We start from the raw sequence: 22,423 nt of genomic DNA on the forward strand, positions 1-22,423 counted from the left end.
ATGTCAAGGAATATTAGCAAGTTTATTTGGCCCCTCAGCCCTAATCCTCATTCCCCAAACAGCTTTATCAATAATAAAGGAGATATTTCGACCTCTAACTGCCTAACTCCAACTGCAGTCACGAAGCAACCTTCGAGTTGTGAAATTCAGTGACTCTGAATGGAATCTGCTAAGTGTATTCACTGAACATATAGGTTCCCAACAGAAAACAGTATGGTCAAAAGTATATCTACTTCTTGATCAAAATGGGTGGAATTGACACTTTCCTTTCTATAAGAGAGAATAAAACCACTTAAATTTGATATGACTTGGTCAGCTTTCATTTTGCTCCTATTTCCAGAGTCACCTTGGTGTGGACTCTACATGTGCTCCTGTCACATGACAAGGAGAAAGGCCTGAAGAAGAGGAGGTTAGAAGAAGAGAACTGTTCCACCATGACCCTTAAGACTTCTGCTAAGTCATTCTAGCTGCTCACCGATATATTTTGCAAAGTGGGGATCTGGCTACCTTGCAGTTAGAAGGATAAGGCACATCCATGAAATTGTAATGTGAGAGTCTGGCCTGTTCTCCAGGACATTTCTATGCCTCCAAAAGCCTGGAATAGAAACTAACAAAGATGTTTCTCCTTAATGTGCTTGGAAAGACATGGTATCAGCCCTGCTCTGGGTATGAAAGGGAGACTTGAGCCAGATATAATTTTATAGTTGGTCACAATCACCTTACCAAGTATAATATCATCTAGGATAAACCTGCTTTTGAATGAAAATGTCCTGCAAAGGCAGCGATATTTCAATTCAAAGCCAATTTTTCTCACTCTGTCACATGTTGTTTTCTGGCGGTGAAAGAGATGCGAATATAGGCGATTGAAAGAACAATGTGAACTAAGTATAAAAACACAGCATTTAACTGTCAGTGATGTTACGTACATATCTAAAACTAAATACCAAAATTACGTGTATTTGTGTATAATAATTTAAATTCCCAAAGCCTGTCTGAAAATGCCTTACCTGTAGTTGAATGCTGAATTTAGTATGTGGTGAGTGAAATTGAGGGAGAGCTCAAGCCGGAGCGGTAACCTACTCAGTCATTTAAAATAGGTGAGCTACTAGGAATTAGCTTACTTTTTTTCCTTATTGTCTACTATAGACTGAATATTTGTGTCCAAAATTCGTATGTTGAAACCTAATCCCCAAAATCATGATGTTTGAAGGTGGAGCTCTTGGCAGCTAATTATGTCATGAAAGTGGAGACCTTGTGAATGCAATTAGTGCCCTTATAAAACAGACTCCAGACACCTCTCTCCCCACTTCTGCCTTGTAAGGACACAGGAAAAGACTGCCATCTATGAACCAGGAAGCAGAATCTCACTAGACATTGAGTCTGCCGGTGCCTTAATCTTGGACTTGTCAGCCTCCAGAACTGTGAGAAATAAATTTCAGTTGATTATAAGCCCAGACTATGATATTTTGTTATAGCAGTCTGAATAAATAAAAAGTTAAGGATTACAATAGATGGTAAGTGCTGGCAAGTTATGTCACTCACTACTCAAAGTTACTTAGGCAAAGACCCAAAATTTTCAAATTTTGATTTATGCTAGTTCTAAATTACTTAACAATATAGTATGAAAAGATGAAACTTTTCTGGTTTCCACTATGCCAATTCTACCAGAAAGAAATAACACACTATTTTTAGCATTTATTTCATATGTTTATTGCTTGCAATAAATTTGCAAATTTACTGCAGGCAATACTTCTGATGAACAAATTTATTATTTTTTTCAGTATTAAATTATAAACTCTTTTTCCTTGTATGTTTGAAATTTATAGCATTGTCTGCTCTCAGCATTGGTATCTCTGTCGAGTAATGAATGTCAGAGTGAAAATGTTAGAATCCTATGAGATATATATAGTTTCTTATAGAAGCTTAGTGATAAATTTCTAATGATAATTAATGGTAAACATCAATAATTTTAAAAGTAAATGCTGGTGTCTCTTCTGTAAATGTCTCTTCTGACCACTCTTGAAGTGTCTGTGTTACTCCGTGTATAGATAGCTTTCAAGGTTTGCACCTTTGAAATGTCAGGGTCTCTAGAAAAGCTATAAAGGATCTAACTACAAAGAGAAAACCTTGAGCTTTTTGTATTATGACTATGAGAAAGGGTTCACTTCATGAACAAATTTAAGTATGAAATCTAGTGTTTCAGTTGGTTAAAGTTTGGGTAGAATGCTCTATGCTCATAATAATGTCCTAAGCTACTTCCAATAAGTGGTTAAGAATATCCTAAAGAAATCTAAGAATTAGCATTTTTCAGAACTCTTGCTCCATCTCTTTTAGGTGGAAGGAACAGAATACATTTCCACTTTTTAAAAGCTATATAGGCTAATGACAATATAAAGAATTTTTCCAATAGACATTTGCTGGACTAGGTGTAATTCAGCAAAATTCTTAGGTGAGAAGCTGTGTATACTATACAATTTTAAAAAATCATCATCTGTAGGAAATGTTCCTACAAGAAACTCAGTCCAATAGTTTTACAATTTTTTACCTTTAATCAGAGCTACATGAAGTTCAGCAAGGCAGTTCTTTGGGATATTACTCTACTTTAGGATATCTAGAAACCTCATCGTGAGACTAAAATATCGCTGGAGATTCAGAGAAAATTGTGTAAATGGTGTTTGGTGTTTACGGATTAAAAGAAATGTTTGAGTAAGCTACTTGGGGATACAGGTGGAACCTCCTTTCCATCAGGCATGCTGAGAATACTAAACCATCTTTAACGATGATGAAAGTTACGCAAGTTTGAGATTAAATCTGAGTTGTTCAGAACAGAGAAGAGGCAATGTACTTGTTCCTTATTATTTTTCATGGTTTTAAGATATATCCATAAAGTCTTTGATGCCCCTCCCTCAAAGAGGTGGTACTTACCATCTTTCCGATTTCCTCTGCTTGAGTGTGGACTGGACTTCATAATTTGCTTTTTATGAATAGGATATGGCATAAGTGACAATGTATGACTCCTAGGACTAGGTCATAAAAGACATTGTGACTTCCTCCTTGATCTTTCTCTTGGGTCACTTGCTCTGCGGGAAGCTAGCTCCCATGTCAAGAGGACATTCAGCGTTATTGAAAGGCCCACATGGTGAGGGACTGAGTCTTCTTTTGAGTGAGCCATCTTGGAAGTAGATCATCCAATCAAGTCAAACCTTCATATGACGACAACCTCACGGACAGCTTAACTACAAAGTCATAACAGATCCTCAGCTCAAACCACCTAGTTAAGCCTCTCCTCAATTCCTGACCCACAAAAAATGTTCAGATTGTTGTTTTAATATGCTGAGTAATTTGTTATGTAGCAATAGGTAACTAATACACTCTTCCTCTGTTAAATACTTAGCTTTACCTCTAAATAAGTGTTGAATATATATATTTTTAGATATTGCTTTGAAAAGATGCCAAAAGATACCTGGAGTACACCCCTATTTCAGCCTGAACTATCCCCCCAATTTTTCTAAATTCATATCTGCTAAGGGCCGTAATCCTGCCAATGTCCTTCTGAACTTCTGATCATTAAATTTTGTTTATTTATTCTATCAGGAAAAAAATATAGTTCTCATTACTGTGCTTGATACTGTGGGGAGATAAAAATTGGACAAAATACGATCTCTGTCTTTAAAGAATTTACAGGCTGTCGTCACAGGTGACACCATAACAGGAGAGAGAGGGCTTGAGAAAGGCTATTTCCATTGAGTAAGAACCAGAAATGCAATAGTAATGACCTCATAACTCATTGGACAAAGTAACATTCTGTCATTCAAATAAAGGGGACATAAGAGCTTGTCAGATGTCTCTCAAATAATTACCAGACCTCAGTTGGAGTTTCTTAGGATTAAGTTACATTGTATTTAATTGTAAATACCATTTGGATACACTCTAATAAGAGTTTAAATTGTCTTGTTTGGGAGCAAGGAATATCCACAAAGACTCTTAGACTTTGGGGTTTTAGGTACCAATACTATATATAATTTTTAATTATAGAAACATGGGTAACTATTTTTTTAACTGAGAACATAAAAATCAAAGCAAACAAAACTATATCATCATTATTCTACAAAAGAGAACATTTTAATGCTGTTCTCTCCCTGAAATAGAGGAAGGACATGATTTCAGAACAGGGGCAGTTCATTAAATTAGAGTTTGGCTCACTACATTGCCCTTTTTTTTTTTTTTTTAAATTTTGCTCTGGGTCAGAGAAAAGCGTACTGACCAATACTCTCTGACCTATAATATGGATTGGTAAACTGCAGGCCCAGGGGCCAAATTTGGCCTTCAGCCTTTAACTGTGGCTCAAGCTAAAAATGGTTTTTACTTTTGTAGGTGGTTACAATAAAAAAAGAATGAGACAATGACTGGTTGTGGTCCACAAGGCCTAAAATATTTACTCTCTTACCCTTACAGAAAAAGATTGCAAACCTCTTATCCAAGTCTGCCTGGAATTAACTCCCTTTAGAAAAGACTCTGATACTGCTACAAACCATTGAGATTACTACAGAGTGGTTATCACCAGTGGGCTAGTGTCAAGGAAATATTAGACTTGAGGTTACTTTGGTATATTTCTTAAACTTCCACTGTATCTGAGACCTTGGGCAAGTCGCTGAATCTCAGTGAGCCTGTTACCTCATTTATAACTTGATAATGGTTGGTCACTTCCAAATCTAAGAGTCTGTTTCTAAAATGCCACCAGTCTTTTATGGTTTACTTTCCTTTAAGTTAAATTTCTCCTCTTTTTTATCTTCACCTATTTTTTTTATACTTTGTTTTTCTTCCAGTTTTATTAAGATGTAATTGACATACAGCACTGTATAAGTTTAAGGTATATAGAATAATGATTTGACTTATATACATAATGAAAATAATTACCTGAGTAAGTTTCTCATGTAGATACAAAATTAAAGAAATAGAAAAAAATTTTTTTCCTTATGATGAGAACTTTTAGGATTTTTACTCTCTTAATTTCCATATATAACACACAGCAATGTTAATTATATACATTATGTTGTACGTTACAACATACTTATTTATCTAATAACTAGAAGTTTGTAACTTTCAACTGCCTTCATCCAATTCCGCTTCTCCCTACCCACCGTCCCTGGTAACCACAAATCTAATCTTCTTCCATGAGTTGGTTGGTTGGTTGGTTTTTTAAGTATAATTGATCTACAACATTATGTTAGTTCCTGTTACAAAACATACTGATTCGCTATTTCTGTATATTACAAAATGATCACCATGATAAGTCTAGATAAAATCTGTGACCATACAAAGATATTATAGAATTATTGACTATATTCCCTACACTGTACATGTCATATGCATGATATTTACTTTGCAACTGGAAGTTTGTACCTCTTAATCTCACTCACCTATTTCTCTCCTCCCCACAACTCCCTCCTCTCTGACAGCCACCTGTTTGTTCACTGAATCTATGACTCTGTTTCTGCTTTGTTATGTTTATTAATTTGTTTTATTTTTTAGCTTCCACATATAAGTGAAATCATATGATATTTGTCTTTATCTGACTTAATTCACTTAGCATAATAGCCTCTAGGTCCATCCATGTTGTTGAAGATGGCAAGATTTCACTCTTTTTATGCCTGGGTAATATTCCATTGTGTATATATATACTACATCTTCTTTATCCATTTACTGGTGGACATTTAGGTTGCTTCCGTATCTTGGCTATTGTAAATAATGCTGCAGTGAACATAGGGGTGCATATATCTTTTCAAATTGGTGTTTTTTGTTTTTCTGGGATAAATACCCAAGAGTTGAATTGCTGGATCATATGGTGGTTCTATTTTTAATTTTGGGGGGAAACCTCTGTTACTATTTTCCATAGTGGCTGCACCAATTTACATTCTGACCAACAGTGCATGAGAGTTCCCTTTTCTACACACCCTCGTCAAGCTAGTTATTTGTTATATTTTGGTAATAGCCATCCTGACAGGTGTGAGGTGAAATCTCACTGTGGTTTTGATTTGCATTTCCCTGATGGGTAGTGATGTTGAGCATCTTTTCATGTGCCTGTTGGCCATCTGGGTGTCTTCTTTATAAAACTGTCTATTCAGGTCCTCTGCCCAATTTTTAATTGGGCTCTCTTTTTTTTTTTATGTCGAGTTGTATGAGTTCTTTGTGTATTTTGTGTATTAACCACTTACTGGATATATCACTTGCAAATGTCTTCTCTCATTCAGTAGATGGCCTTTTTGTTTTGTTGATAGTTTCCTTCACTGTGCTGAAGCTTTTTAGTTTGATGTGTTTGTTCATTTCTGCTGTTTGTTCATTTCTGCTGTTGATTCATTTCCCTGAAGAGACGTATTCAAAAAACAATTAGTAAGATTTATGTCAGAGATTATTGCCTATATTTTCTACCAGAACTTTTATGGTTTTAGGTCTTACATTTAAGCATTTAATCCATTTTGAATTTATGTTTGAGCATGATGTGAGAAAGTAATCCAGTTTGATTCTTTTGACTGTAGCTGTCCAGGTTTCCCAACAGCATTTATTAAATAAGCTGTCTCTTTTTCTATTGTGTATTTTTGCCTCCTTTGTCATATTAATTGACCATGCAAGAGTAGATTCACTTCTCTGCTCTTTATTCTCTTCCATTGATCTACATGTCTTTTTTTGTGCCAGTACCATACTGCTTTGATTACTGTAGCTTTGTAGTATAATTTGAAATCAGGGAGCATGATACCTCCAGCTTTATTTTTTGTTATAAAGATTGTTTTGGCTATTCGAGGTCTCTTGTGTTTCCATACAAATTTTAGAATAATTTGTTTTAGTTCTGTAAAAAATGCCATTGTTATTTTGATAAGGATTGCACTGAATCTGTGGGTTGCTTTGAGTACTATGGTCATTTTAACAACATTAATTCTTCTAACCCATGAGCATGGTATATCTTTCCATGTATTTGTGTCATATTCAGTTTCTCTCATCATTATCTTACAGTTTCTGAGTACAGGTCTTTTATCTCCTTAGTTAAATTTAATCCTAGGTATTTTATTCTTTTTGATGCAGTTGTAAATGGGATTATTTTCTTCACTTCTCTGTCTGAAGTTTATTGTTAATGTATAGAAATGCCACAGATTTCTGTGTATTAATTTTGCATCTTGCAGCTTTACCAAATTCATTGATGAGTTCTAATAGTTGTTTGGTAACATCTGTAGGATTTTCTGTGTCTACTATAATCATCTGCAAATAGTGACAGTTTTACTCTTCCTTTCCAAATTGGATTCCTTTTATTTCTTTCTCTTGTCTGATTTCTATGGCTAGGACTTCTAGTATCAAGTGAATAAAAATGGAGAGAGTGGGAATCCTTGTCTTGTTCCTGATCTTCGAGGAAATGCTTTTCAGCTTTTCACCATTGAGAATGATGTTAGCTGTAGGCTTGTCATATATGGCCTTAATCATGTTGAGGTATGTTCCCTCTATGCCCACTTCCTGGAGAGTTTTTATTATAAATTGATGTTAAATTTTGTCCGAACCTTTTTTTTTTTTTGCAGCTGTTGAGATGATCGTATGATTTTCATTCTTCAGTTTGTTAAAGTGGTATATATCACATTGATTGATTTCTTGAGTCCCTTGGATAAATTCCACTTGATCATGGTGTATGATCCTTTTACTGTATTGTTGAATTTGGTTTGTTAGTGCTTTGTGGAGGATTTTTGCATCTATGTTCTTCAGGGATATTGCCCTATAATTTTCTTTTTTTGTGATATCTTTGTCTGGTTTTGGTATCAGGGTAATGCTGGCCTCAGAGAATGAGTTTGGAAGCATTCCTTCCTCTGAAATTTTTGGGAATATTTTGAAAGAGATGGGTGTTAACTCCTCTCTAAATGTTTGTAGAATTCACCTGTGAAGCCATCTGGTCCTAGACTTTTGTTTGTTGGGAGTTTTTTTTTTTTTTTAATTACTAATTCAATTGCATTACTGATAATTAGTCTGGTCATGTTTCCTATTTCTTCCCGATTCTGTCTTGGGAGATTGTACATTTCTAGAATTTGTCCATTTCTTCTAGCTTGTCCATTATATTGGCATATAATTGTTCATAGTAATCTCTTATGATTCTTTGTATTTCTGTGGTGTTGGTTGTAACTTCTTCATTTCTGATTTTATTGATTTGGGTCCTCTCTCTTTTTCTCTTGATGAGTCTGGCTAAAGGTTTATTGAATTTGTTTATCTTTTCAAAAAAAACAGCTCTTAGTTTCATTGATCTTTTCAATTGTTTTTTAGTTTCTATTTCATTTATTTCTGCTGTGATCTGTATGATTTCTTTCCTTCTAATAAATTTGGGTTTTGTTTGTTCTCCTTTTTCTAATTCCTTTAGGTGAAAGGTTAAGTTGTTTATTTGAGGTTTTTCCTATTTCCTGAGGTAGGCTTGTATCACTATAAATTTCCCTTTTAGAACTGATTTTGCTGTGTCTCATAGATTTTGGATCATCGTGTTTTTGTTTTCATTTGTCTTCAAATATTTTTTTTTTAACTTCTTCTTTGATTTCTTGAGTGATCCATTGGTTGTTTAGTGGTATATTGTTTAGCCTCCGTCTGGTTTTGGTTTTTACAGCTTTTTTTCTTGTAGTTTATTTCTAGTCTCAGAGTCTTGTGGTTGGAAAAGATGCTTGATATGATTTCAGTTTTCTTAAATTTATTGAGACCTCTTTTGTGGCCTAGCATGTGATCTACCCCAGAGAATATTCCATGTGCAATTAAAAGAATGTGCATTCTGTTGCTTTTGGATTGAATGTTATATATATATCCATTAAGTGTATCTAATGTGTCATTTAAGGACAGTGTTTCCTTATTGACTTTCTGTCTGGATGATCTGCCTATTGATGTAAATTGGGTGTTAAAGTCTCCTACTATTATTGTGTAGCTGTCAATTTCTCCCTTTGTGTCTGTTAATATTTGCATTATGTATATAGGTACTCCTATGTTGGGTGCATATATATTTACGATTGTTATATCTTCTTCTTGGATTGATCCCTTGATCATTATGTAATGTTTCTTTGTCTCTTGTAATTGTCTTAAAGACTATTTTGTCTGATATAATTATTGCTACTCCCACTTTCTTTTTTTCCATTTGCATGGAATTCCTTTTTCCATCCCCCTATTTTTAGTTTGTGTGTGTCTGTAGATCTGAAGTGGTTCTCTTGTAGTCAACATACATATGGGTCTTGTTTTTGTATCTATTCAACCACTTTATGTCTTTTGACTGGAGCATTTAGTCCATTTACATTTAAAGTAATTATTGATAGGTATGTACTTACTGCCATTTTGTTAATTGTTTGGGGACTGTTTTTATAGTTCTTTTCTGTTCCTTTTTTCTTCCTTTCCTCTCTTCCTTTATGATTTAATGACTAAATTTAGTGGATTCCTTTCTCTTTTGTGTGTATGTATCTATTACAGATTTTTGGTTTGTAGTCACCATGAATTTTGTATATTGTAATATATATGATGATTTTATATACATATATAAAATAAATAGTATATATGATTTTTTAGGTTGCTGATCTCTTAAGTTCAAAAGTATTTTAACAACTCTGCATTTTTACTTACCTCCACCCACATTTACTGTTTTTGACATATTTTACATTTTTTTGTTTTGTGTATCCCTTAACTGCTTATTGTGGATATAGATAATTTTACTACTTTTATCTTTTAAACTTCCTACTAGCTTTATAAGTGGTCAGTTTACTACCTTTCCTGTATAATTACCTTTACCAATGAGATTTTTCCTTTCATAGTTTTCATAATTCTAGTTGTGGCCTTTTTTTTTTTAATGGAGGTACTGGAGATTGAACCCAGAACCTCACACTTGCTAAGCATGTGCTCTACCATTGAGCTATACCCTCCCCCAGAAACTCACACTTGCTAAGCATGTGCTCTACCACTGAGCTATACCCCCCACCGGCCTTTTTTTTTTTTTCTTTTAAAGAAGTTCCTTTTAACATTTATTATAAAGCTGAACTCTTTTAGCTTTTGCTTGTCTGTAAAATTTTTGATCTCTCCTTCAAATCTGAGTAAACGCCTTGCTGGGTAGAGTATTTTCAGTTGTGGATTTTTCCCTTTCATCACTTTAAATATATTGTGCCACTCCCTTCTGGCCTTCTGCAGAGTTTCTGCTAAAAAGTCAGCTGATGGCCTTATGAGAGTTCCTATGTATGTAACTTGTTGCTTTTCCCTTACTGCCTTAAAGATTCTCTTTTTATCTTTAATCTTTGCTATGTTGATTACAATGTGTCTTGGTATGGTTCTCTTTGGATTGATCCTGTTTGGGACTCTCTGTGATTCTTGGACCTGGACAACTTTCCCTTTCCCAGGTTAGGGAAGCTTTTAACTATTATGTCTTCACAGATGTTCTCTGCCACTTCCTCTCTTCTCCTTCTGGGTCCCTTATTATGCAAATGTTAGTATGCTTTGATGTTTTCCACAGGTCTCTTAAACTATGCTCGTTGAAAAAAATTGTTTTCTTTTTTCTGTTCAGCTTGGGTGATTTCCACTATTCTGTTTTCCAGCTTGCTGATTTGTTCCTCTGTACCATTTAGTGTTGATTCCTTCCATTGTATTTTTTATTTCAGTTATTCTATTCTCAGCTCTGTTTGATTCTCCTTTATATTTTCTAACTCTTGTTAAAGTTCTCACTGTGTTCATCCACTCTTCTCCCAAGATCTTAGAACATCTTTATGATCATTACCTTAAACTCTTTATCAGGTAGATTGTCCATCTCCACCTCACTTAGTTCTTGTTCCTTTGTTTGGAGCATATTTCTCTTTAACCTCATTTTGCCTAACTTGCTGCTTTTACTTCTATGTTTCTGGTAGGTTAGTTATGTTTCCCAATCTAGGAAAAGTGATCTTTGTAGGAGACAACTTACATGTCCCAGAAGCACACTCCCTCTGGTCACCAGAGCTATATGCTCTAGGGGTACCTCCAATGTGGGTTGAGTGATCCCTTCAGTCGTGGCAGGCTGACTACTGTGGGCAGTCTGGTGGGCCTGGCTGGTCCCCAGTTCCTTGACTTCCAGGCTCTGCCTTGTTTGGAGGCTGCCAGCTCCTGTGGGCAGGGCAGGGTCACAATGCTGCTGGGTGCAGAGCTCCCAGGCATCCCAGGGCTAGTGCTGTCACTCTGGTGGACAGAGCCAGGTCTTGGGGTACCTGACTGTGGGGCATTGGGTCCCTGATCTAGTGTTGGCCTGCTGGTATTAGGGCTGGTTCCTGACATGGCTGGCTGTGGGATCCAGGGTTTCCCAAAGCTGATGTTAGCCTGCTGGTGAGTGGGTCTGGATCCCAGAGCAGCTAGCTGAGGGGATCTAAGCTGTTTAGAAGCTGGTGTCAGCCTGCTGGTGGGCAGGGTTGGGGCCCAGGGGATCCTAGGGTTATTACTGGCTCACTGGTGGGTAGAGCCAGGTTCTAGGGATCCTAATGTTGGAGTTGGCCTTTTGGTGGAAGGGGCTGGATCCCAGAGTAGCTGGCTAAGGGGCCCAAGGTGTCCCAGAGCTGGTGTCAGCCCACTGGTGGGCAGGGCTGGGGTCCATGGGTCCCAGGGCTGGTGCCAGCCTGCTGGTGGGTGGACTGGGTCCTGACACTGTAGTTTGCAGGGCTGTATTGGTTCTGGAGCTGGTGTTGACCTGCTGGTGGGCAGGGCTGGGGCCCAGGACATCCTGGGGCTGGTGCCCTCTTACTGCTGGGCAGAGTCAAATCCTAGAGCTAGTGCTGGCCCACTGATAGGAAAGTCTTGACATCTCTAGCTGCTGTCAGAGGGCTCTGGCTACAGGGTCCAGGAGTCCTTGAGGCTGGTCTCAGAGCTAGTTCTGGCTTATTGGTGGGCAGGGCTGGGTCCTAGGCCCTCTGATGGGTAGGGCCAGGTCCCAGGGCAGCTTATGGGGCTCAGGGGGTTCTAAGGAAGTCAACCTGATGATGAGCAGGGGTGGGGCTGTGTCTGAGGCTAGTAATTTAGAGGATTCCAAAATGGCACTTGCTAGCACCAGTGCCCACATGGTAGAATCAGCTCCTGAAAATGGCTGCCACCAGTGTCTGAGTCCCCAGGGTGAATGCTAGTCATCTCCTGCCTCTCTGGGAACTTGTCCAAGAGCATCAAGTATGTCTGACCCAGACTCCTTTCAAATGACTACTTCTGCCCTGGGTCCCAGCACATGTGAGATTTTGTGGGAGCCCTTTAAGAGTGGAATTTCTATTTTCTACCACTCTCTGGCTCTCCTGAAATAAGCCCTGCTGGCCTTTCAAAGCCAAGTGTTCTGGGGGTTCATCTTCCCAGTGCAGAACTCCTGGGCTAGGAGCCCAATGTGAGGCTCAGATTCCTCGCTTCTCGGGGACAACCTCTGCAACTGTCATTATCCTCCTGTTTGTGGGTCGCCCACCCCAGGATTCTGGATCTTGACTATACTGCAGCTTCTCCCTTCCTACCCATCTCAGTGTGGTTTCTTCTTTTTATCTTTAATTGAAGATCTTTTCTGCAAGTCTTCAGGTATCTCTCAATTTGCTCTGCAATTTTTATAATTTTGATGTGCCTTTGGGAGAAGGTGAGCTCAAGTTCTTCTTACTGTGCCATCTTGAACACTGGAACCTCAGTCACAAGAAAACTATCAGAAGTAATGGGATTACAGGCTTCCTTGGCACATCCAAAGGAGAAAAGATTTCTTCTCTTGAAATAAACAGCTGATAAGATATTGAAGTGCTTTCTTAATTAATTTCCTCATGGGCTAGATTTCTTGGACATCTCTGTTCACTTTGACCAAAAATAGCTTTTCAGAAATGCAGCTGATTTACATAATAGGAAAAATTCCAGAAACAGAAAACTATTATTTTCTTTGGCAGACTCTAAAGTGTGAAACATTCTTAGTAGGTGTGGTAATTAAGCAAAGGTAGTAAGTACACGTTTTTTCACTTCTAAGACATTTTATATCATGGATAGATCTTAGGTCTAGGAACACTGATGACCTGCCAAAATTCTGAACAAGTAGTTGTAAGGTTGGTGTCCTTTCAATTGAATAAGGTAACCTTTTAGAGATATTGCTACCCTGTTTGATCAGAAGAAAGATATCTTAGATTTCAATTCAATAACTAATTATGATGGATGCAATCTAATTACAAGCTAAAATAAAGCTATTTATTCTTGCTCAATTCTGCTAACCAGAGATTTCTTCTGGAATAAAAGGAACATCTGGACATTAAAATGGCATTTTTATTATTTATCTTTTTTTAAACAAAGAACCTTAACTTTACCTGAAGGGATCAAAAACAGCATATTCATCTAAAGTCAAATATGTTATTAATTAATTAATTTGGTGTCTTTAAAAATTCAATTCTTAAAGAATTTTTCTCTGGCTTTCTGCAAATAGGTAATAGATTATAATACAGAGACAAACCTAGAATAGCTCAACATAGATTTTAAATATAATTTAAAACTTTATTGTCCTATGACCACTTATTTCTTTGGTAACACTTGGACTTTTCTTTTTTCTTGAAAAAGTATCTGAAATCAACTGGGCTAAAAGAATTTTATGGCTCACCACATTTTGCCCCAAGGTGAGTTGGCAGGGAGCAGGGACTGGCCACTAAATCTCAGTAGCAAGAGGAGCCTGGTGTTTCCTTGGCAAAATAAATGTGGATCTAATTTCTGGCTCTAAGCAGAGAAGAGAAATAGAACAATGACCAATAGTGGCCGTGTGAAAATTGCTGCTCTCCTTTAAAATGCAGCACAAAAATTACCACTTTCTACATAGAAAGCCTTCCAAGGCTATCCCTTCCTAGTGCTAGCTTGCTCTCTTCACTTAGATTTTCTTTCCCCTACCCTTTCTTTGTATGTGTAATTACATCTTTTTTCATTGCTTTGGTATTCTATTAGATTATATAGGTGAGGACAGGACCACATTTTAAAATATATATATATTTTTTACTATCCCTCTTTCTTTATAATCTCCACATCCTAGGAATTTATTGATAGTCTTGAGCAACTTTTTAAAAATTATTCATTGCAGATCTTTTGGGTAAAGCCTCACCAGTTAAGACTGATTTTATAATTCAGTCTGAATTAATTATTAAATATTTTAAGATTAATACAACTTTATTCCTCTCATGAACATAACATTTATTTATCATGGACATGAATGAGAGAAATCTGCGTTAATGTACACGCAAGAACGATCTGCAATTGACACATGACTTGTTGAATTATAGTTTCTTCTAAAGTGTTTGAGAATAACTCTTCCTTTATTAGTTTAAATGTGAATGCACACAGTCAGCTACTTTACTGAGCTCTTTAAGAACAGAAAGTACTTTACTTACCTTTGTGAACCCAGTGCCGAACAAATCCTGGGACATAGAAGTTGCTCAGTAAATGCTTGTTAAATTAAGTTGAATAAGGAAATGAGTGGCTAGCACTGTAATACTGGGTATATTATTCATTTGCTAAATCTGTTAAGAAAGAAAACCTTCTTCCTGGTTCCTGGAAGAAATGGCACAGAAACTGTGTTAGTTTGCTAGGGCTGCTGTAACAAAGTACCACAAACTGAAACAGCAGAACCGTATTGTCTCACAGTTCTGGAGGCCAGAGGTCTGAGATGAAGGTATTGGCAGGGTTGGTTCCTTCTGAAGTCTGTGAGAGAAGGATCATTCCCCTTCTTCTTTATGTCTCTTCACATTATTTTCCCTCTCTGTGTGTCTGTGTCCAAATTTCTTCTTCTCATAGGTGCACCTATGGGTCATATTGGATTAGGACCCATCCTAAGGACTTCGTTTTCATTTGATTAGCTCTGTAAAAACCCTATCTGCAAATAAGGCATTCTGAAGGACTTAGGGGTTATTAGAATTTCACCATATAAATTTGGGAGGAGAGTTATAATCCAATTAATAGGAAACACTAAAAGACTAGGGTCTGAAATAATATTTGTGTGTCACTTTTCATTAGTATGAGTTTGGGGTACTGGGAGGGTACCTTAGGAACTGAACTGTCACAGAATTGTTCATTATTGTAGATTGGCCAGACTTAGAATTTCTTTGGTGGTCAGTTCCCGAAAAGACTTAGTGGATCCTGATTTATTTTGGATAGTTCCACAAATCAGTAAATAGAGTCAGAGAGCCCAACTAGACATGGCCTTTGAGTCTGAGAACTTTAGTCTTCTAGCCATAGACATCTCTCTGAGACCTGCCCATCCCCCTGATTTACATTTTGGTGATTTATGCCACCAGTGTAATTGAAAACAATGAATTTAGATAAAGAAGCCCCTTCTGTAATCCTCTATTTGACACAAAAGTAGTTGTTTTTGTCCAATGTAGATTATTTAACAGGAGAAACTTTGGCAACTTAGTTTATCTCCTACTACTGCCTCCCACGTCCTTCTCTGCTTTCAGCCTAAGCTTCCCTCTTTGTTATAGGTTTTTATTGAAAACCACAAGAAATAGCCAACATAAGGTACCCTACCAGAGGGCATAGCGACTTTTTTCTCAGGCTAGCCTCTCTCTTGGCGGTACTGGATTTATACAATCTATTCTATATGATAATGTCCAGTGGAAGAAGCTGGGCCCAAGTACTGAGTAGATAACCACAATCTTCACTATAAATGTCTAGATAGAAGAGTGCTGATAGTTAAAGCTGGGAAAGATAGCCAGTTGGTGCATCAGATTAGATGCAAAGGTGGTAGGCAAAAGTGGTAGAAAATTGCATTATTTGGAGTACTTGGAGCTACAAGTAACAGAAACCCAGCTGAAAGTGATGGCTTAAATAGTAGGGAAATTTATTGGTTCCCACAACTGGAAGTTCAGAGGTAGACTGGGCTTCAGGTTTGGCTGAAACTCAGTTCAACAATGTCATTAAAGACCCAGGATAATATAAGTTCTATCCTAAGGTGGTTTCCTCATGGTCATAAAATAGTAGTAACGATTGAAGCTAAATGCGTCTTTGATTTTAAAAAATGCCATCCCTTCTAATGACTCAATTAAGAGTGAGGAAACTTTTCCCAGAAGCCTCCAAATAATCTTCTTGGCATGTTTTATTGGCCTAGATACAGTCATGTGCCTATTCCTAAACGAGCCTGTTTCTAAAGGAATGCCATGTGCTAACTGGTTTGAGCACTGGGTCCTAGACCAATCATAGGCAAGAAGGATCAGAATTTAATGACTGAGTCAAAAGCACCTGCCTCCGTTGCCCAGGTCAATTCCTTAAACCAAATGGCTGATGCACAATGTGAGGAGGTGGGATAGATGTTGGAGAGATTACCTCAGTGTCCACGTTATAAACGGAAGCCCACATTAAGGAGTAAAAGATAAATGGCAAAGTACAAGCATGAAACGGCAATTCAAACGGCAATTTGGGCATAGGCTGGAGCTTTTTTCTATGATCTGGCTGTTTTGACCATGTAAGAAAAAGACCAATAACCAATATCTGACATTTTTACCTAATATTTCATCTGTATATGTGATTCAGCTGATGCCTTTAATTATAATTCAGTTCCTTAAGTTTTTTTACAATCAGTTCTCAAAAATTAAATTTCCTGCCAGCATCCTAAAAATGGCAATGTGGCATATATATGTGTGGAAGTGCTAAGTATTTTACAAAATTAAGAATTTTAAGATTCTGAAATTTAAATTATCAATAACATTTACAAAGTTCAGTGTAGACACAGCTCTACACTAATCCTTGGAAGACTAACCATTTCACATTAAATAAAATTTTTATTTATTGTCATTTTCAGTCAGACCTGTGACTAGCAGAGGTATATGCAGTGTTAAGACCATAGATGTGGGAGCGTGTGTAGAGATCCTAGTTTCATTTTCATTTTAATTATCTTTGAAGATGCATAATTTTGTTTTTTTTTAATTAAGAACCTTACAGTAAAAGATATTTTATATTTAAAAGTTTTTTTCTTTATCCTAGCACCTTTGGAATTATTTTGGCATGACATTTACATTACAGAATTAAGAAGAGGGAAGCATACTTCTTGAGTAGCACATGGGCTTCTACCATGGTGGTTCTGCCTTTGTTTTCAGTGTTATTCAAATCCAGGATGTCAGAAGTGCTTGGAGTGATTTTTCTAAAACATAATTCTGATTATGTTGCCCCACTGCTTTAAACTCATCAGCAGGTTGGATCCAAAACTCCTTAGTCCAGCTGTGAGGGCCATCAGGAGAGACCCTTACCTTTCCATTTCCCTCTCTGACTCACCTCCCCACTCCCAGTCCATATTCCAACCACACTGATGAACTATTTGCACTTTCCCAAATCCACCAAACGTTTTTATGCTTCTGCCAGGAGCACTTTTCATCCCCCGTTTCTCCTAATCTGCCCTCTTCTTTAAGATGCTCTTCCAGGATCATCACTTCCAGTTTAGATGCCCCTTCTGGGAATATACACATCACCCTGGGCTGATATCTGTCTTTGTACTATCTACGACATATTGTGTTGAAGGTGTCTATTTGCTTATTCTTTTTCCACATTAGAGGACCATGCCATCTTCACCTTTGTACCTCCCTCCAGAGCCCAATAAAATATTTGGCAGTTAATAGGGACTTAATCATTTTTTGGCTGAATGAATTTACTTTGTCTTCATTTGCTAGTAATTGCAATAGCTATCATTTGTTAAACAGATTTACATGCAGGCACTGTAGTAGATGCTTTACATTTTTTACCTCATTTAATTTTCACAGTTGTCATGTGAGTAAGACTCACTATCCTCTTTTTAACGGATGAGAGAATAGGCTTAGAGAAGTTCAGTAACTTACCTAAAATTAAGTAGCAAAGCTGGGATCAACCTCACATCTGTCAGTTTCCAAATCTTTGCTTTTTTTCTCCACACAGCACATTATGAAGATCCTCCCTAATACCTAAGGGTGAGAGGGTGCCAATCTCACTGTTATTCCAAGTAGATATTCAGGCAGTAAGCAATGTTCCAAGATAAGCAGGCATCATTTCCATGTCTTAGAATTATCACCACCTTCAGAGAAGAATCATAATCAGAAGCTGGAAGTATAGGAAATAGGATTCAGAGTTGCAGGAATCAAGATCCAGAGACAGATCGGCTGCCCAGCCAAGTGGACTGGGTCTCAGTGTAAGGCTCCATTCCAGCAAGGAGTTGGAATTCTAAGGGAGGAACTTGAAGCCCAGTGATTGAAATGTAGCCAGGTTGAAAGGGTTAGGGACTGACATATGGCCACACAGGGATCATCAGATACCAAGTCTATGACAAGGCTAATTCTATGTCCCACTTATTGTATATTGAATCTGTTAGTGTATTCCCTATCCTAGACCCAGGAATTGAGCAATGATATGGGGGCAAGGGGAGGTTAAATGATGGACTCTGGTCCAGGATTGGCATAGCCTATCTCCCTGGTGAGTCAGGCAATGAGTCAAGAGAAAAAATGTGCTGAGCAGCTTCCAAGGTGAGAATTCCTGTCAAACAATTGCTAAACCAGTGTTTAGAAAGAGAAAGCTAATTTCTAACTTAATCCTTCCTGAATTAAAAAAAAAAAAAAGAAAGGATCCTTAATTACAGTCTGTATTGACTCCTTCACGCATTATTATATGTAAACGAAAGCTAAAGAATGCATACAAACAAAAACAAAGATGAACAAAAAGAACAACCTTGCTTGTTTCTTACTTCTACTAAAAAAGATTTCCCCCTACTAAGAGGTCTCCTTTCTTTTAGAAGTAGCCTAAAAGAGAAATTTTTTTTCTTTTGTTGTTAAGTTTTATGTAATATGTTCTCTTTTGAGGGCTTATTTCAAAAGCCCTGTACACTGGTAGGACCTTCCTTTACTTTATCATCAGTCAGGTCTTACCTGGTTCCAAGTCTCTGTTGTACTCTTCTTCCCTACTTGTTCCTAACCATGAGCACAGTTCATCCTACTGTCCAGTCCAGACCTTGAACAGAAGAGATTTAAGGGACTCTAGCCCAAGGCTATGGGATTCAGCATCAAGTCACCTTGTTACCAAACCAGACTTGGGCCCACTCACCCAATGTCCAACAAAGCCAATCTACTGACACTGATTTGTGGTAAAGGAAAATACAGTATTTATTCCAGGACACCAAGCAAGGAGAATAGGCAGCTCATGCTCAAAAGACCCAAACTCCCTGAGAGCTTTCAGGGAAGGGTTTTTAAAGGCAATATTAGGGTGAGGGTTGCAGGGTGTGTGAGCAGCTCATGGACTTTCTTCTGATTGGGTAGTGATAAGATAAGAGGGTGATGGTTTGGGAATCTTAATCATCAACCTGGTTCCAACCAGTCTGGGGTCTATATGCCTGTGGTTGGCACGAGGTCACCATCCTCCAGCTGGGTGAGGGTCTTAACTTCTACAGAGCAACTCAAGGATATGAGATAGTTTGTTAGATGTATCCCTTGAGGAACGAGGACTGTTTCGTCGCTGAACTACTGTTTAAGCTGTCATTACTTTTCTTAATAGACTACTTTTCCTTTGTTTCTGCATTCTCTCACTTCTGTAATTATTAACTTCTTGTGCCTGCTCTTTGGAACTCGGAGAAGGCTTAGGAGACTAAAGCTTTCTTTCTACAAATAAGAAAAGGGGAAAAAATGAATAGGAGACACAGAGAGGCTCTTGTACCTAGGAAGCCCCCTCGGGGTCCTGCTTGGTTTTAATCTCCCCTTTCCTTTGACACTCCTCAATCCTGAGGGGAATGGGACAAGACATGAAAGGGAGTAACATTTTGGACAGAGAGGTTACTCATAAATGCAGCAGAGGAACTCAGTTTTAGGGGATTTGGTTTCAACCTTTGTTGCTAGTCCAGCTCTGTTTGCTCAAGTCTGATTACGAGTCTCGGATTCTCCAAGACCTGCCTGGGCTTCATTTTGGTTAACTGAGTTTCTGCCTTGCTTACTTGTGGCTGGTATCTGGCTTAATATCTTCAACAACCAGAGTCCTGTTCTGTTATTGTCAAGGATGGGAGTCTGTCCCTGAATGCCAGCCAGGTGGCTAAAATTACCTGCCGATGGATCCCTGATCACTGTGCCTACTTGGACTTCCAAGCTGCTTTCCTCTGGGTTCCCTATTTCCTCCCTTTTGGATTACCCTACACTGAGTATGAGAACCCAAATGATATCAACAGTTTGAATTTATCTACTGCTGTACCTGATAGATATCGTGCTGCTCTATACCTTCCTCAGCACCTTGAAAGAGGACTGCCTACTCCCAACCTCTCCCATCAAGCTGCACCTCATTTGGTGGGTGGATCGAATGCTAGGTGCTGGTGCCTCAGAAGCAGCTCCATCAGGAAGCAGTTAATCCAACTGTGTGTCTAGATTTTACTTTGTCTTTAGTTAATAGAGCTTCCGAGACTCCTAGCACTTGATGGAAATGAAGAAATCTAAAAATGTTGAGGTTAAACATTAGAGTGGGAATGATTGTTAAGCAGGAACATGAGTAGACTAGCAATATCAAGTCACAATATGCACTTTATTCAAGTAAAGTATTTTAACTTGGGACTTCATGTGGAAAATTTCAGTCACTTCCGAACATTGATATCTTGGGACTTGATGTAATCCTGTTCACATATGTTTCACATTACTCAGTTTAAAGGAAGAAGGAGTAACCATTTTCTTCAAATGAGAAACATAACTCAAATGAATAAATTTCCAAACACATGAAAATTAATTTGCATAATCTTTGGAGATAGGAGGAATTTATTTTAATTAATTTCAGCATCCTTCAAGAATGCACACACAAGGAAAAAATACTCTTTCTTGACTGTGAAACAATATGAGAGTATCCAGCTTCATTTTCTCTGCCTTTGCCAGAAAGGCTTCCCACTAGCTGGGTTCAGGTTCTCTAGGGGCAGATGTGGTACCACCACATCCCAAACTGCTTAAACCCGAGGCTATATATCTAAATGATCTAAGCACAAGCTGACTTCTCCTTCACTAAAGTGAGTGTCTTAAATCTGACATGCCAGGTTCTGAGCCAGGCACTGGGCAGAGGTGAATCCATGTTTGGTGTGACCTGAAGCTTATATAATTTGGAAGCCCTCTTTAAAAAAAAAACAAAACACTAAATTACAAACCACAAATGGATAAGAAAATGAACAGAGAAAAAGAAATCATGACACATTTAAGGTTTTAAAAGCTGATAAATTCCACTAAAATGACAAAATCTAGAACAATAATATTTTTTAACTCATTGTCTGACAAACCTCTAGAATACTTTCTCCCTGTTTTTTTTCTGCATGCTCTTCAATAGTTTCTTCATATAACAGTAATTTTTGTAAATTTTTTTCTATAGAAATAATGGAGAGAGCTCTAGCATGGTTGATCGAAAATAATTTTTTAAATTGAAAATTAAAAAAAATTTCTTTCCACCTCATTACTCATTATTAGTAATGTCATGGAAGTTCTTAAGATTCGGGAAAACCTGTAACAAATTTCCCTCATATGTAAGCAGTAAGATTTGAAGCATTTCAAATCTTGTGTAGGTGCTAATTTTAATACTCTGAATTATCACTGATGTCCTCATTGTAGTGGTGTCTTATGAGTTTTATATTATCTTCATTGATTCAATATTTTATATGAGATCAGCAAATACTTTAAATCCTACATCAGTGTGTTTATGTGCTAATAATTTGAGATACATAAAGCACTGTGTACTCAACTGTGCATATTGTTTGCAGTACTGCTGCAGGTTTATTCCCCATGAACGCAGGGATAATAATAAAATCTATTTCACCTGATTCTCATTAAAATGGGTGAAAGTGTATAGTGCATTTATAATTATACAAGTGACATTATCAAGTTCATTCTTACAGAAGAGAACTTCTATTTTGTTTAACATTGATAAGAATTAAATCCTCCGCTTGTAATTATACACATCTAATTACTAGAAAAACTCTCCCTAGACTAGCTTCTGTTCCATACATTTCAAATCTAGTTTCTCCTCCACTGCCTGTATACTTCTGTGCTGGCCACTAAGGACCTATTCACATCATGATGCCACCTCTGGCCACTTCATCTTAGGGCCATGACACACATGATGTTATAGATGAATTAGGGGTGTTCCTGGGAGCCATTCCTGCATTGAGATGGCTGGCAAAAACTTAACTATGCTCAGAAGTGACTATAAATCACATGAACATTCCCATTAAACCCAAACTAGATGTATCTCCAACTCAGATTTTCCTGAGTTGAATCTCACTTGCAGTCATTCCAGCACTATATATACCACAAGGGAAAGTATGAGATGCTCTTCTGGGGATGCTTTTACTTTGGTTGTGATTGCGGGTAGAATGCCTTACTTTTGCAAAGTTTGCAGAAGTATTTAACCATGTGAGCACATTGCTAGAGCTTTTCTAGGCCCCTACAGGTGAAGGGTCCCAAAGCTTAAACTTCATTAGCCTCACAGAGAGTTC

General features: G+C 37.5%; 1 protein-coding gene and 1 long non-coding RNA gene across 3 annotated transcripts in view; one reads left to right on the forward strand and one right to left on the reverse strand.

Moving 5' to 3' along the window:
• The window catches only part of UGP2 (UDP-glucose pyrophosphorylase 2), an 86,410-nt gene extending 83,425 nt beyond the window's left edge, over positions 1-2,985 (reverse strand). The window contains exon 1 of the mRNA XM_072937649.1: positions 2,926-2,985. The gene's annotated coding sequence lies outside the window, so the exon portion shown is untranslated. The remainder of the gene's footprint in view (positions 1-2,925) is intronic.
• Positions 1-22,423, forward strand: part of LOC116279404 (uncharacterized) — a 79,267-nt gene that overhangs the window by 34,188 nt on the left and 22,656 nt on the right. The window contains exon 5 of one of the 2 annotated variants that reach the window (XR_012058945.1): positions 341-1,508. The exons of the other annotated variant lie outside the window; for it this stretch is intronic. This is a non-coding gene — a long non-coding RNA (uncharacterized lncRNA). Of the gene's footprint in view, positions 1-340; positions 1,509-22,423 lie in introns of those variants that run through there. 2 annotated transcript variants of the gene reach the window in all.

The sequence above is a fragment of the Vicugna pacos genome, chromosome 15 (assembly GCF_048564905.1).
Source record: "Vicugna pacos chromosome 15, VicPac4, whole genome shotgun sequence".
Lineage (NCBI taxonomy): Eukaryota > Metazoa > Chordata > Mammalia > Artiodactyla > Camelidae > Vicugna > Vicugna pacos.